General features: G+C 62.0%; 1 long non-coding RNA gene across 1 annotated transcript; it reads right to left on the reverse strand.

Annotated features, from left to right (window-relative positions):
* Positions 1–208: 208 nt before the first annotated feature.
* Positions 209–1762, reverse strand: LOC141571379 (uncharacterized). The gene is made up of 2 exons (XR_012496131.1): positions 1131–1762; positions 209–864 (listed from the first exon to the last, which is right to left on the reverse strand). It is a non-coding gene; the product is annotated as an uncharacterized LOC141571379 (long non-coding RNA).
* Between the last annotated feature and the right edge of the window lie 12322 nt (positions 1763–14084).

The raw sequence follows: 14084 nt of genomic DNA on the forward strand, positions 1-14084 counted from the left end.
AGGCCCAGTGTCACCGGCACGCTCAGGGCGCTGGTCCATGCCTGGGCCAGGCCCCTGCAGGCTGAGAAGCTTCATTTATTCAGGACCTGGGTGCATTCTTAGGACCTGGGTTTTCCTGCTTGTCCCTCCTGAGAGGACCCGCGTTTGCCATTTTCTGCTCCCTGGAAGTTTCCAGCACGCGGGTGGGAGAAGGGTCTGGAAACTCATGGAAGAGGATTTCAATTTATGGAGCCTGCCTCTACATTGCTGTGTGGCCTTGGGCCACCTCTTCCCCTCTCTGGTCCCTTCGGCACGCATGTCCAAAGTTGTAGTCGGGGCCGGCTGGGTTGATTAGGGGACCACAGCTTCTCTTCCCTGGCCTCGTCTTGACTTCTTAGGAAATACCCTTGACAGCACGTGGGAAGACCCTGTTCTTGGTGCTGTGGCCTCCGAGACCTCTGACCCTGGCCCCTCCCACTGAGCTGTGGCTGCAGCAGTGACCTCAGGGCTCCCGTACACGGTCCCTTCTGAGGAGTTCTTCCTCCGTTGTTTCGTCCTAGGCCCACCGAAGCCCCCTCCTCCCTGAGTGCTGGGCACTCCCCAAGTCCAACGAGGGGTCGTGGTGTTGGCTGCTGACCAGGCGTCTCGCCCACCTCTCTGGGCAATCTGTGAGGACCGGGTCCATAGGCGCTCAGTCAGCTCTGGGTCATGCATGAATGGCCTCTCGCTCTGTGGTCCACACTGAGGCCCAGTGGTCAGCTGGCGGGGCTGGACAGGAGGCGCCACTTCCTGGGCTGGCTGGTGACTCACAGACCCGTTTCTGGGAAAGCTTTCCCCCCACCCCCACCAGATCCGGATGGTGCAGAGTTGGCGTGTGGGGACCAGCTGCGGGAAGTATGGTTGTGATTAGAGGCCGGGGTCTGGGGGAGGAGAAGTGGGGACAAGGGAGGTATGAGGTACCTCGCTGGGACCCCTCCCGCCTCTGGGCCACTGAGCTGGAGTCCCCGAGCGACCATGCTGAGGCCAAGCTGGCCTGGACCTCCCCAGCCCAGCGCACTGGCCCTTCTTGGGCCTGGGTTTGGGCCCCAAATGTGGTCCCCAGGTCCTGCCTGAGCCCCCCCCCAGGCCCTCTTAATGACAAAAACACTCACACTCAGGGTGGGAGTTAGGTCTTTCACGTGGGCTTCGCCGACGCGCAGGACGGACCATGAAGCTGGCGCCCCTGCGATTCCGCTGCTCAGAGGGGCTCAGAAGAGGTCGAGCTGGGCTCTGGCCAGGTCTGGGTGTCCAGAGGAAACAGGCCGCTCTTAAACAGGGGGTGGGATGTGGGGTCCGTCCCCATGAAGCTTCCAGGCCAGAGTCCAAATGCCATTTGCCCAGCAGGTCCCTGGAAAAACATCCTTCTACAGAGGCTGTGGGAGGGGCCAGAGGGGAGCAGGCCCCTGGCCAGGTCGGGAGCAGGCCTGGCCTCCTGAACAAACATAGAGAGACCCACAGTGACCTGGAGCTAGGCCCTGGGCCAGCCCCCTCCCAAGCCCATTTGGCCCCCCGCGGCCACCCTGCCCTGGCCCGCTGCAGGGGACAGCCGGTGAGGGAAGGGACAGCCTTCTGCTCCCTGTGGGAGGAGCCTCAGCTGGCTCCCTGCTCAGCCCCTGCCTGGCTGGGGACCCTGGGCACGGCTCTCTCTCTCTCTCTCTCTCTCTCTTTTTTCTTTTTTTGTCATAACAGCGTTATTGAGATAATTCTCATGCCATACGATTTTCCCATCTAAAGTGTACAACCCATCGCTTTTCAGTGTGTTTCCAGATATGGGCAACCACTGCCAGTCAGTCAGTTTTAGAACCTTTCCGTCCCCTCCAGGAGACATTCGCTGCCCTTTGGCTGTCTCCCCCCACCCTCAGGCCCCCGCCTTAAGGAGCCGCTAAGCTACTTTCTGTCTCTGGATTTGTCTATTCTGGACATTTCCTTAGTGGAATCCCACATAATCTCTTTTGTGACTGGCTTCTGTCACTCAACACGACAACCTCAGTGCTCATCCTGCTCCTTTACCTGTCTGAATAATATTCCACTGTGTGGCTAGACCACGTTTTGTGTACCCATCGCCTGTTGACAGATTCTGGGGTCTTTCCCACCTTTTGGCGGTTGCTGTGAGCATGTGCAGGTCTGTGTGTGAACGTGTGTTTGCATCTCCTGGGTACATATATCCCCTGGCTGGGGTTGCCGGGAGACGTGGTAGCTCTGTGTTTAATCCCTTGAGGAACTGTCACCTGATCTCCCAGTAGTTGCCCCATTTCACATGCCACCAGCGGTGTCTGAGGGGGCCCAATTTCTCCAGTTGCTCACCAGAATGCCCCCAGCAATCCAGGCCCTTCCCTCCATACTGGGGCGGCCACAGGGGCGGCCACACTGGGCAGCAGGTGTCAGTGTGAGCCCCGGGCATGCGCTCTACACCTCTGAGGGCTGGTGTTACCAGCCCTCCTATTTCACAAGAGCCTCCAGGGCTTGGGGGAACGGCCCACCTGCGAGTGGAGTGCCAGCATTGGGCACAGGCTGCCGGCTCTGCCTCTTTGATGGTCAGTTTTCCCCATACTCTGGGTAAGACAGGAGTTCAGCCAGTGCTGGGCCCTTCTCTCCATAACTGAGCCTGCCCAGGTTTTGAGTAGGCCACTGGGCCTGAGGCTGGAGCGCCTGGGACCAAGTAATACTCAGGCGTGAGGTTCTGGAGGGTCCTGGAGGACCCCAGAGCTTCCTGGGCCACCTGGGCCAGATACGAGTGGCCACGCAGCTGTGGTCCACAGCCACCTGGGTTCACCCCACTGGGCTCCCATGGACGCTCATGGGGCACACAGCACCCTACTCCCCACGCTGCTTTCTTTTGACCTGAACCCCTCTGGCTCACAGGGGCCTCCCTTCCCACCCGTTCACGCCTGGCCTTGGTCTCTGGTAGCCAGGAATTTGGGTGCTGGACAGTGTAGGCCCGAAGTCCGCATTTGGCTCACTTCTGCTCCGGGATGGTACTGGCAGGCACTGAGATGGGGGTCACAGGCCTGGCTGTCCCTGTCCCTGGGCCCTGTGCTCACAGGGAGGGGCTCTGGCTGGCCTCCCTCCTGGAGCCTCCCTGGGCTGGGCTGGGCTGGGCTGAGCTGTGACCATTTGTGTGGCCCCACCCTGCCCATTTGCTTCCTAGAAATCGCCATCCATACCCCTGATGGTCCCCAGGATGTGGCAAATGGCCAGACAAACATGCCAGGCACCCTGGCCTCTGGGTCCCCAGAAGCTCCTGAGGGCTGTGAAGTCCCCCAGGCCAGCTGGGCCATCTGGTGGGTTCGGGCTTGCCATGGCACTCTGCCCCTCAGCTGCCCAGCTGGGTCGGGTGTCTGCAACCCCACTGGGGAGGCCTGGGGAGGAGGCTTCACAGCTGAACAACATCTCAGGGAGAGAGGGAGGGAGGGAGGGAATTGCACATGCCATCAATTCCTTCTGAGGCAGAGACCAGGGCCACTGGGGCCCCGACATGGGGGCAGCACGAGCCTGGCAGTACCAACCACAGCTCCGTCACCCCCGCACCCTGTGCATTTCGGGCCTGTTGAGGTGGCTACCACCCCACACTCAGAGCTCTGTGGACACAGAATGCCCGGTCCCCTTGGCACCCCCAACACCTCACGGAGCCTGACAGAGCAGCTGCTCAGAAGAGATTTGCTGAACGAACATCCGAGACTCCCCAGCGCACTGGGCCTGGCCACAGCGTCCTGCTCACCCCATTGTTCCTTGACAGCTGCTGCCCTGCAGTGATGCTGCTTCCTACACCATCAGCCCAAAGCCCAGGGCTGGCACATGGTTCAGGGATCCCGTGATGGGGAGGCCCATAGCCCCCAATGTGGTTGGTGGAAAGCGGCCCCACAAGGAAAGACCCTTGACAAGGAAGAAGGACCCAAGAAGGGGCAGGCAGTGGTCATTTGGGGCCATCGCCCAAAGAGGAAGGTGACGTGGGCAGCTGCTGTCTGGGCCAAGGCAAGCCTGCAGGGTGGGTCCCCTGGCGTCCCAGGCATTTCCCAGGAATGCCACTGAGGGGCAGCTGCAGGGAAGGGCTGGCCAGGCAGGCAGGCCGCTGCTGGGGAGTCTCCGGCCCCCTGGCCCCTCCAGCCTAGCTCTGTGCAGAGGCCTCCGGGTTCCCACAATGGGGCTGGAAATGGGCTCTATCCAAGGCAAGGAGACCCCTACCTGTCCCCGGGATCCCCTACTCCAAGCATGGACACCACCAGGCTTGCCCGGTGCTGGGCCTGACTCTCAGTGACCAAGGACTGCCCACTGCAGCCCAAGAGGAACTGCGGCTATTAAATCCTTATGCCCCCCCACCCCAGGAACCCTGTGGGGGTTGGGGGTGGGGGAGGGGCAGGGAGGCCCCCACAACACACACCATTTGCTGAGGCTGCTGCCCAGCTGTCGGCAGGCCCCACCCCCTGAGCGAAGAGCCTTGGCCCATTTGGCATTTTTCCCTGGCCAAGGAGACCCTGCAGCTTCTGTCTTCCCAGGGGAGTGCAGCCTGTGCCCAGAGAGAGACTGAGGGAGAGAGAGAGGAAAAGAAACTGGGGGAGAGAGAGGCACAGAAACACCCAGAGACAAAGACAGGGACAGGAGATCCAGAGACCGAGGCTAAGGGGCTGGTCAGCCCTGGAAAGGGCACAGCCATCCGAGGAGGACTCTGGAGGCAGTAGGGAGCCACTCTGCGCTCTGCGGGTGGGGGAGGGCCAGGCCGCCAGGCCCCACCTGCTGCTCTCCCTTCCCTGCCCAGCCCAGGCAGAGGGACAGGTGACTTAGAAGCCGGCCATGCCCACACGCCAGCGGGCACAGGCTGGGACAAAGCCCCCTTTGAAATCGAGATCAAATGCTCAGCGTTTTATTTGAGCACAAGAAGAGGCAGCCGGTTTGGGGCCTCACTGTGTAATGGGGGCGGGGGGGAGCAGGTAAGGCAGGAGCTGCCTCAGTGGGCCCACTTCAAAGGCCCGAGTGATCCTGGGAGCCCTCCCACCCCCAGCCCCTCGCTCCCCTTCTTAAGGAGGAGACCTGGAGGGAAGGGGTTACTTGTCTTAACCTAGCCAACTCTGACCATGCACCTCCTCTGGCAGCCCGGTCCCTGGCCTCAGGGGCCACCAGCTAGAGGCAGCTAATGCCTCCACACACGAGGCAAGGCCAGCATGAACTCTAAGATGGGCAGGAAGGTGCTGGTGCAGCAACTCAGAAGCGGCTGGTGGGGTGACAGCGCAGGGGGTGGGGACAGCCTCCTGGGCCAGTGGAGCACAGGCAGGGTTTGACCTGGGAGACCCAATCAGTGTAAAATGGACAAGAATCACCTCCCTCATTCTGGACACTAGACCTCTATTAATGCTACCTAGCAGGCCTCCCTACCCTGACAGTCTCCCTGTGAGGCCTGCTGTACTTGGCGTCCCAGCCTTGTGTGCTCTGTCCCGACCTCTGCGTTCTAGTCTACTCCCTCCCAGCCCCATGGGAACCATGAAGCTGCAGGGCCCAGAGTGAGGACGTCATGGTCCTAGCTCTGCCCACCAAGCCTCCCTGGGTGCTCGTTGGTTCCCAGTATAATTAGCCACCAGTCCCACCTGCTTTGATCCCTGGCCTGGGAACCAGGCTCTGCCTGCCTCCACCCAGTCCAGAGCAGCCGCCCACCTGGGCATCCTCTGGGCACCCTGCCAGAGCCTGTGACCAGGCCTGACCTGTCTCCACCCCATCTCCAGTGCAGCTCTGGCCTTGGGCAGCATACCCCACTCCACCAGCTCCAGGTGGCCCTGTGCTCTTGGAAGTGCCGGTTCTGTGTGTCTGTGGCCAGAGGACCCTGAAGCCCGGGCCTGGGCTGACGGGCAGCCCAGGGCAGCCCCAGGAACAAGCTCAGGTTGGAACTAAACCCAGAAAGGCCACAGCAGGTGGGGGCTGCCACGCCAGGGACATCCTCGCCAGAGCAGAGCTTCTAGGGGCTGTTCATTGGGGGACTGGTCGGTGGGGGGCAGAAAAACAGCAAGAGTGGGTGTGGGGAGCTGGCCAGGCTCTCACCCCCTCCTCTCTGGGCTGGAACGTCCCTGCCCCCCCTGCGGCCAGAGGAGCTCAGGGAGAGGCTAGGTGAGTGTCCAGTCTGCCAGCATGGCTTGGCAGCTGGTGAGCCAGGCCCCAGGCCTCAGCCCCCACGGAAGGGGGAGGGCCCCAGACACGGGCTCTCTGTGCTGCACCCCCCCTGCAGGAGGAGGGGAGGCTCATGGACACCCAGAAACTTTTCCTCCCTGCCTAGGGGCCAGCGGCCTTTGAAGTGGGCAGATTGGGGTGGGGGGAGATCCAGGGGTATAATTAGAGATGGAGGTTTCACTCTCACACATGGAGTAAAACCTTCTTCTGGTTCCCAGGATGGAGCTGGCCTTGCTCCCCAGACAGGACCCTGGCAGAGTCTCGGGGCTCCTTGGCCACCCTGGCTTCCTGCGCTGAGAGGGTAGATGGCGGAACCTGCTCCCCTAAGGGCCAGAAGGGGACCAGGTAGAAGGGGAAGGGTGGCTCCCGGCTGCCCTTCCCTGCTGCTCAGGTCAGCTTGGGGGCCTTTGGAGGTCCTTGGGGACCAGGGGGTACTCCCTTCATCTCCCAGCATCCTGCCACCCATGTGTCCAGCTCCTGTTTCTAGAACAAAGGGTGGTGTGGGAACCCCTGGGGCTTTAGGCAGGAATTGGGGCCAAACCCTGGTGAGTGTCCTTCCTCAGGAAGCAGGACACTGGGAGGAAGCCAGGGCACCAGGGCTGTGCCAGTCGCCTTCATCCTGGTCGGGCATAGCTGCCCCCCTACTGAGCTGTACCTCTCTACTGGGTGTCTGGGCTCAGGTGAAGGTGACTGATGGGACAGGGCCTGGACACCACACTCCCGTCTGAGGACTGGTGTAGAGTCAAGATGTTCTTCCAGCCCCAGCCCCCAGCCCTGCCGTGGCCAGGGCCTGTGCCAGTGAAGGAGGACCCAGCCAGTGCCCTCGGGGGTTCCTGGGTCAACAGGAGAACTGGGTGGAAGGCCAGACTGCAGCCCCGGCTCTGGCCACTCCCTCCTCACCCTCTGTGCCCGTGCTGTGCCCCTGCCCAGAACACTCCTTCACTCTGCCGCTTACCCGCTTTCAGAGCTCAGCCTGGGCTTCTGCCGGGGCTTCCTGAACTCTGCCGGGTGAGCATCCTCACCTGCATCCCCACGTTTACTGGGCATCAATCCTGGCGACTGTGCCCCTCTCCCACTGGTCTGTGCGTGCTAGAGGACACTACCGGGTCTGATAGTCACTCACTCATCCTTCCATCCATCCATCCACCACCCATCCATCATCCACCACCCCCCACCCCACCCCCACTCCTCTGTTCACTCAGCACACCCACTCCCGGCCAGGCTCCACTCCAGGGGATACAGAAGAGAGAACAGACAGCCCTGTGGGAGCGATGTCTCAGGGGCCTCCTGCAGCCTTCCTGGAGAGGCCATCTAAGCTGGGTCTCCGCAGGGGTGCTGAAGCCAGGGTTGGGGAAAGGGCTGGGGTGAGGTTCTGCCTGTTCCAGCTGCCATACTTTGGAATGCTGGGCCTGGGCCATTGTTCCAGGGACATCGGTGCTGTTAGCAGAGTGTGAGGTCACCATCAATACATCATTTCAGGGAATGACCTAGTTATGGGATGGGAGGGGAAGTGGGTGCCCGCCCAGCAGCCTGTGTGTGGACACACACACACACACACACACACACACACACGCACACACTTTCTTGTACGTCCTCCTTCCCATACCAAAGCCCAGCACCAGAACTGGGAATCCAGATCCACGGGGAGGTGTCTAACCATGCAGTTGGTGACAGGGCCCTGCTGACCAGTGGGGGCAGGCAGGGTGAGGGCCAGGGCTGTGGCTCTTGTTCCCTTGAGGCATCCCTAACTTCCACCCCCTTCTGTGAGGGGAAAGTCACTAGGCAGGCCCCCCTCTCTCTGAGAGCAACTTCCTGCCAGCCCCTCCCCCCAGGGCCTGTCCCAGCATCGCTGGCAGGAGAAGTGGGCAAGCCCCCTGCCAGAGCAAGGGCACATTAGGGGTATAGAGCCAGGACTGTGCCAGGGATCCCTGGAGCCACCTCCCACAGCCCCTCCAGCTTCAGGCACCCAGGGACGGAGTGGGGACAGCATCCAGGGCAGGGCCAGCGTGGGACAGCAGCCAGCTTTTACCACCTGCGTGGGACGTCGTCCTGAGGGACAGAGCTGCCCCCCATACCCCTCCTCACTTCTGAGGACAGCCTGGTGTTGATCAGCTCGTTCTTGCCGGACTGGCACTGGGGAGCTCACGGGACAGCGGCCACGGCCTCCAGGCTCAGCGTCCAGCGAGGAGGTCCAGGAGTACAGACGGGCGGGGCAGGACACGGGGTGTACAGCACGGGGCCCGCACTGCGTGACCTCTCTGGGAAGGGGTGGAGGTGTGTCCAGAAGGCCTGGGAGTCACGTCTCAGCTGAGGTCTAAAGAGGGACAGAAGTTTGTCAGGGGACGAATGGGACCGCAGGGAGCACCCCAGGCAGAGGGAGAGGCCTGTTAAGGCCAGAGCACCATGAGTTTGGGGACTGCCACAGCTCAGCACGAGGACCTCGCTGTGGGACATCAGGGGCTCATCGCCTGCCACACACAGAGGGAGACCGAAGCCACTGCGGGTGAGCTGTTGTGCCCTGACGTGGGAGCAGGGCTCTGTCCCTATGCCCGGCCCCTGAGGGCCTCTCAGCAGCCCAGGCAGCCGGCCGCGAAGGCTCCCCTAGGCGCCCACAGCTTTGGGCCTGGGCTCCGGCCCTGACTTCCAAGAGTAGTGTGCCGGGCTGGGGGAGGGCTTGGGGCATGATCCCCTTCTCTGACCTCGGCTCCCGCCATACCCCGACCCCATGATGCCAGCCACACTGGTCTGCGGGCAGACACTCCAACCACGACACTCTCATATCCCCTCGATTGCCTCCTGCCTGGGGCGCACACCCTCAGGGCTCCGCACAGACCCAGACCCAGTCCCAGACCCGTCCAGAGAGGGCCCGCACGTATCCTGCCAGCACTGACACCGACCAGGACAGGTCCATATGGGGTCCGGTTGGCTCCTTTGGGGTCTGTCTCCCCACCCAGAGGGGTGCACCCGAGGGCAAGAGGCCCTGGTTTTCTGCAGCTTGAGTCCTCCTTACTCAGGAGGGCAGCACCTGCATACAGTGCAGCTAAATAAATATTTGTCAAATGCATGAATATGGAACTAACCGTGCAGACAAGACAACCACCTATGTGAGCAGTGGGGGCTCAGATGGCCTGGCGTCGATCCCAGCGCAATCACGTAGCAGGTAGTGTCCCCACAGGCCAGGTCACTGCGCTGAGCCGGTGCTTGTTGAGTGCCTGAGGTCACACCTGAAAGGGGTGGGCACCTCACGTCCCCTAGGAGCTGGCTGCTGAGGCCCTGCTGACCAGCTTGCTGGAGCCTCCCCGCCCCAGCCTGGCGCCCCGTGGGCCCCAGAGCAGCACGTCAGGCCGGGGCACTTGCAGCCAGGGCATCACTGTAAACAGGTGGGTCGGGGCTCTTGCAGCAGCCTAAGGTGGGAGCGCCCTGAGCTCGCTTCGCTTTGGGGACCCAGAACCCCACCCAATGGGTGCCACAGCCACTGACCCCCAGCCTTATGATCTCGGTCAGCGGGAGGAGCGAATGTGCTGGGTGACCCTGGGACTCGTGCCTGTCTGGCTCTGCCCAGCCCAGCAGCCACCCACTCCATCTCCACTTCCCAGCCCTCCCATCTGGGGTGTGCAGGGGCCTGAAGGGGCAGGGACCTGGGCCTGGCAAGCAAGTCCCCCACGCAGCCAGTGGGCATGGGAAGGACGTGGTGAGCTGTAACTGTGGAAGCTCAGAGATGGAGCCTGGGGCAGGTGGGCCTAGCCTGGGGGGCCAGGATCGATAGGACATGCAGGGGCCCAAGCTTCTCGACAGTGTGGGACGTTCAGGTCCCTCCAGCTTCAGAGGCCTGTCTGAGGCAGCAGATGTGCCAGGCTCAGTCCAGGAGCTCAGACGCGGGTTCGACTTGCTGGGAGACCCTGAGAGCACCCCCAGAAGGCTTCCTGCAGGAGGAGGCATTTCCCTGGCCTTTAAGCGATGAGTGTCCCAGCAGGGATGGTGGAAAAGGTGGCTCTAGGTATGCAAGGGGTGTTCGCATGCAGTGGAGGGCACCTGTGGCCTGGTCAGGAAATGGGGCTTGAGTTGGGGGAGGCCAGATTTGGGGGGCTGACTGGATTTTGGAGCAAAGGGGAGCCGTGAAAAGTTCCTGGCCCGGGAAGGGGGGCCTGGAGTTTGGGGCTGATAAGGCTCTGTGGGCAGCGCTTGTTCTCCCTTCCTTCCTCCCTTCCCAGGACCCGCCCGACAGCTGATCTGGGTGCTGGAGAGAGCCCTAGTGGTGGGACCGGCCCTCAGGGACTCACACTTCCTGTCTAGGAGCCACCATGGCCCCTGACACACCATCCCTCAGGAAATCCTGGCCCCAGGGCGACACCCAGCTCAGGACGCCAGAGCCCTAATGGATGACTCTGTAGGGAACAGTCCAGTGGTCCTTCAGCATCCGAGCTATGGCCCTCATGGCAGCCCCCTCTCATCTGCCTGTGCCCCCCTAGAATCCCTGTGCTGGCCCTCACTGCAGCCCCTACTCAGAGCGATCCCTGCCCTGAGTCTCCCTCTTCATAGCAGCCCCCTCACCGCACGCTCCGTCCCCACCTCACTCCCATCCACCCAGCCCTGCCCCACCTCTGAGTGGCGTCTGGTGCAACCCCAACCCTGACTTTCCCACAGCTTCTCCCTCTCTGCAGTGGCTGCTGGGTTTCTGGAGGACCGCAGACCCCTCAGAACCTGCTGCACACGATGGACCCCTCCCTGGGAAGACGCACAGTGGCACAGCCATCCACCCCACCTTTCAGAGTTGCATGGGGGTGCAGACCCAGGACACTCCTCCAGCCTGGCCATCCTGGGAAGAACCCGTGAGCCTCAGGCTAAGCCCTCAGCAGGGAGCAGAGGGTCCCTCCAGTCTCAAAGGTGGGGAAACTGAGGCCCACAGGTGCTGGAGAATGAAGATGTCAGAGGCTTGTTCAGAGCTGGTTGGCTGGGCCTCGGCCTGTGAGCAGCTGGATTCTCAGGGAGGGGCTGGAGGCACTAAAGCTGCCGGGCTGCTCAGAGGCTGGGACTCAGCACAGCCACACCTCTAGGCCTGGGGCCTGGCTGGGATGGCCTCCTGCTGACTGGCCTTACCTTAGCTCCAACAAGCCCCGAGTGCCAGGCCCCCCAGCCCAGCGGCCCCAGCCCCCGTCAGGCCCCCCAGCACGGGTAAGCCTGGCTTGGGACTCGAATCCTAGCTGTGGAGACTGGGGTCAGGTGTGGTTTCCCTTGGTCTCAGTTTCCCCAACTTGCAACAGCCCAACCCCAAGCACCTGACTCTGGCGCTTTTACCGGGGTCAGTAAAAGTCATGGCTCCAAGCACAAACACTAGAGTCACGCACACCTGGGAGCAACGCCACCTCTGCCTCTCCTCAGGTAGCTGCCTGTTAGTCAGCTGGCTGAGTCCCCCAAGCCTCAGCACCCTGGCTGTAAATGGGGATAAATTGTGGCACTTATGAGTTTTGTGAGGGTCGGAGGAGTCGACTTGCTCTACACAAAGCTGGGCCTCGCGGTCAGCGCTCAGGCCGGACAATTAAGTTCGCGAACTTTCTACCATGTACGTGCACGGTGGAAAGTTCACGACTTTAATTGTCCCTCCTTTGTATGCATGGAGGCGGCTGAAGGTCTCCAAAGCCCCTCTCCCCAGCTGCTCTCCTGGGCCTGTGGTCCTCAGCCTAAGGGCCAATGGGCTTGTTGGGTGAGGTCACCGATAGGGAAGAGGTCACAGGTGAGTGGTTCTGGGTACTCTGTGGGTGCCAGGCATTTAGGCCCCTGGCAGGAGATAGAAGCAAAAGGGCATTTTCACCAGAGGGTGATGACTGCTCCCTAGACAGGCTCAGTACACTTGCAGGCACCAGCTAAACCCCAAGCAACAAAACCTGTCAAAGGGGTGTTGGGAAGCAGGGCAGGGCTGGCCCCTCCGCTTGGTCCTCCAGGGTCTATGAAGAGCCTGAGTCTATGGCTGCAGGACAGGTTCGGGGCTGGGCGGGGGGTGGTCAGCTGGGGATGGCACAGGCTGGGCCTGAATGCCAGCTATGCTTTAGGGGAGGGTTCACCCCAGCTCAGGGGACAAGGAGCCCCCTTGAAGGCCTGTGGGACCAGCAGACCACAGATGCTGCATCTTTTCCCCACCAGAGCGCCCCACCCCAACCTCCCCCTGAGGGAACAGGACTGTTTGCAGGGGCCCAGGCCAGCTTGGTTCCCATGTTTCTAGGCTCCTGGTGGCAGGTGTTTTTTTCCACCTGTACCACCCCTCCCTGCCCACCTCCCCCAGCGAGCCCAGGGCCCTGGGGATACTGTTCCTCCCCCGTCCCGCCCACACTCCAAAAATCACTGCCTGCAGATACATGAGACACTGCAGGCTTGGTGCCGTGGCCTTGGCCACCACTGCCACCACCACCTGCCAGCACTTAGAGTAAGTGACAGAGGATGAGTTGGCCTCCAGTAGTCCCAGCCACCATGTCCCCTGAGTCCAAGGGACCCTGGGAACCTGCTGTACTAGGGGTTTCCTGTACACCCTTCCAGGCTGCCCGCTCTGGGAAGCCTTCTGGGGCCTCCCCCTCCCAGGTGATTTCTTGGCCCTGACTCCACTCAGCTCTGGCCTCAGGCCTTGCCTCGCTGGTCTGTCACCACACTAGCCAGCGAGCTCTTGGGAAGAGGCTCTGTCCCCACTTCCTCAGTGCCGTCCCTGAGGCAGACACAGTGCCCTGAAGCCCCAGCCAGACAATGAATCCAGGAGAACTGGCAAGAGTTTGCCTTTCCCTGCCACCTGCCCTGGTCCTCAGTGGGGGCCACCTCCTGGTTCTCAGGGGTCCCTGGCAGGGGGCAGTGGTGACTCCCCACACCAGGGGCCAGGCTGCAGCTGAGGTTCCATATGACTGAGAGCACCCCGCTGGGCTGCAGGCCCAGGCGAGGAGAGGAGGGAACCTGCCCGGGCAGCACACTAGCCACACTCATATGCCAGGACAGGCTGGGGGATGGGGTATCGGGAGAGGTATGCCCGGGCAGGTGTCTCCACACTGGAGCACAGGGCACGCTCATCCCAGTGTGCTCACATGCAAACTCCTGTGCACACACAACACACAACTTCCCTGCCCGTGCGTGTGTGCGCACACATGAACACACATGCATACACGTGCACGCACACACACACACACACACACACACACACACACAGTCCCCAGCAGCCTTGCGCTGTCCCGCCCCTCCCCCCTAAGCCAGAGACCCCAGGCTCCCTGGTTCTGAAGCTCTGCCCCCAGGTTCTGGGGGCTGCCCTGAGAGGGCTTTGCTGGGCTGTCCTCAGAGGAGAAACTGAGGCCCCACTGGGCTCTATTAGGCCCCAAGTGCTGGCTGGGATGGAGGTGTGGAGGTAAAGGCCGGACTCCAAGCTGCCAGCGGGCGCTGCCGTGCCTTGATGGCTCTGAGAGGACACAATGTAGTCCCTGGACACAGACAGCAAGGCCACAGGGCCCAGTGGCCGAGACAAAGGGCCATTTGTGCCACCCCTGCCTGCCTCTCTGCCAGGGTTAAGGTGGCTAAATGAGCCCTTCGGAGATGGCCCCTAACACTGCTTGCCAAGGTGCAGGGAGGGTACAGTGGCCATTACCATGGATCCTCTACCACCGTCCCAATCTGCCAAGAGGCTGGCAATGAGGGGGTGGACACTGGGCCCTGGAGCCTCTGCCCAACACCCCTCCCCCCCCTCCCCGGGCCTTGCAGCCTGGACGCTAGGACCACCCTGGGCTCCCCGCTTCTCTGGGGTGTCCCCTCCACACACACCAGCACCAGGCCCCAATGTCAGCAGAAGCACTGTTAGAGCCTGAGGGCCCAGGGTGGGGCGTCAGGCCTTGGGGCTGGAGGCAGGAGCGGGGATGACGGGAAGCCAGCAGCGTATGGGGCAGGCGCTGATCTGG

This window comes from Rhinolophus sinicus, linkage group LG04 (genome assembly GCF_036562045.2).
Source record: "Rhinolophus sinicus isolate RSC01 linkage group LG04, ASM3656204v1, whole genome shotgun sequence".
Taxonomy (NCBI): domain Eukaryota; kingdom Metazoa; phylum Chordata; class Mammalia; order Chiroptera; family Rhinolophidae; genus Rhinolophus; species Rhinolophus sinicus.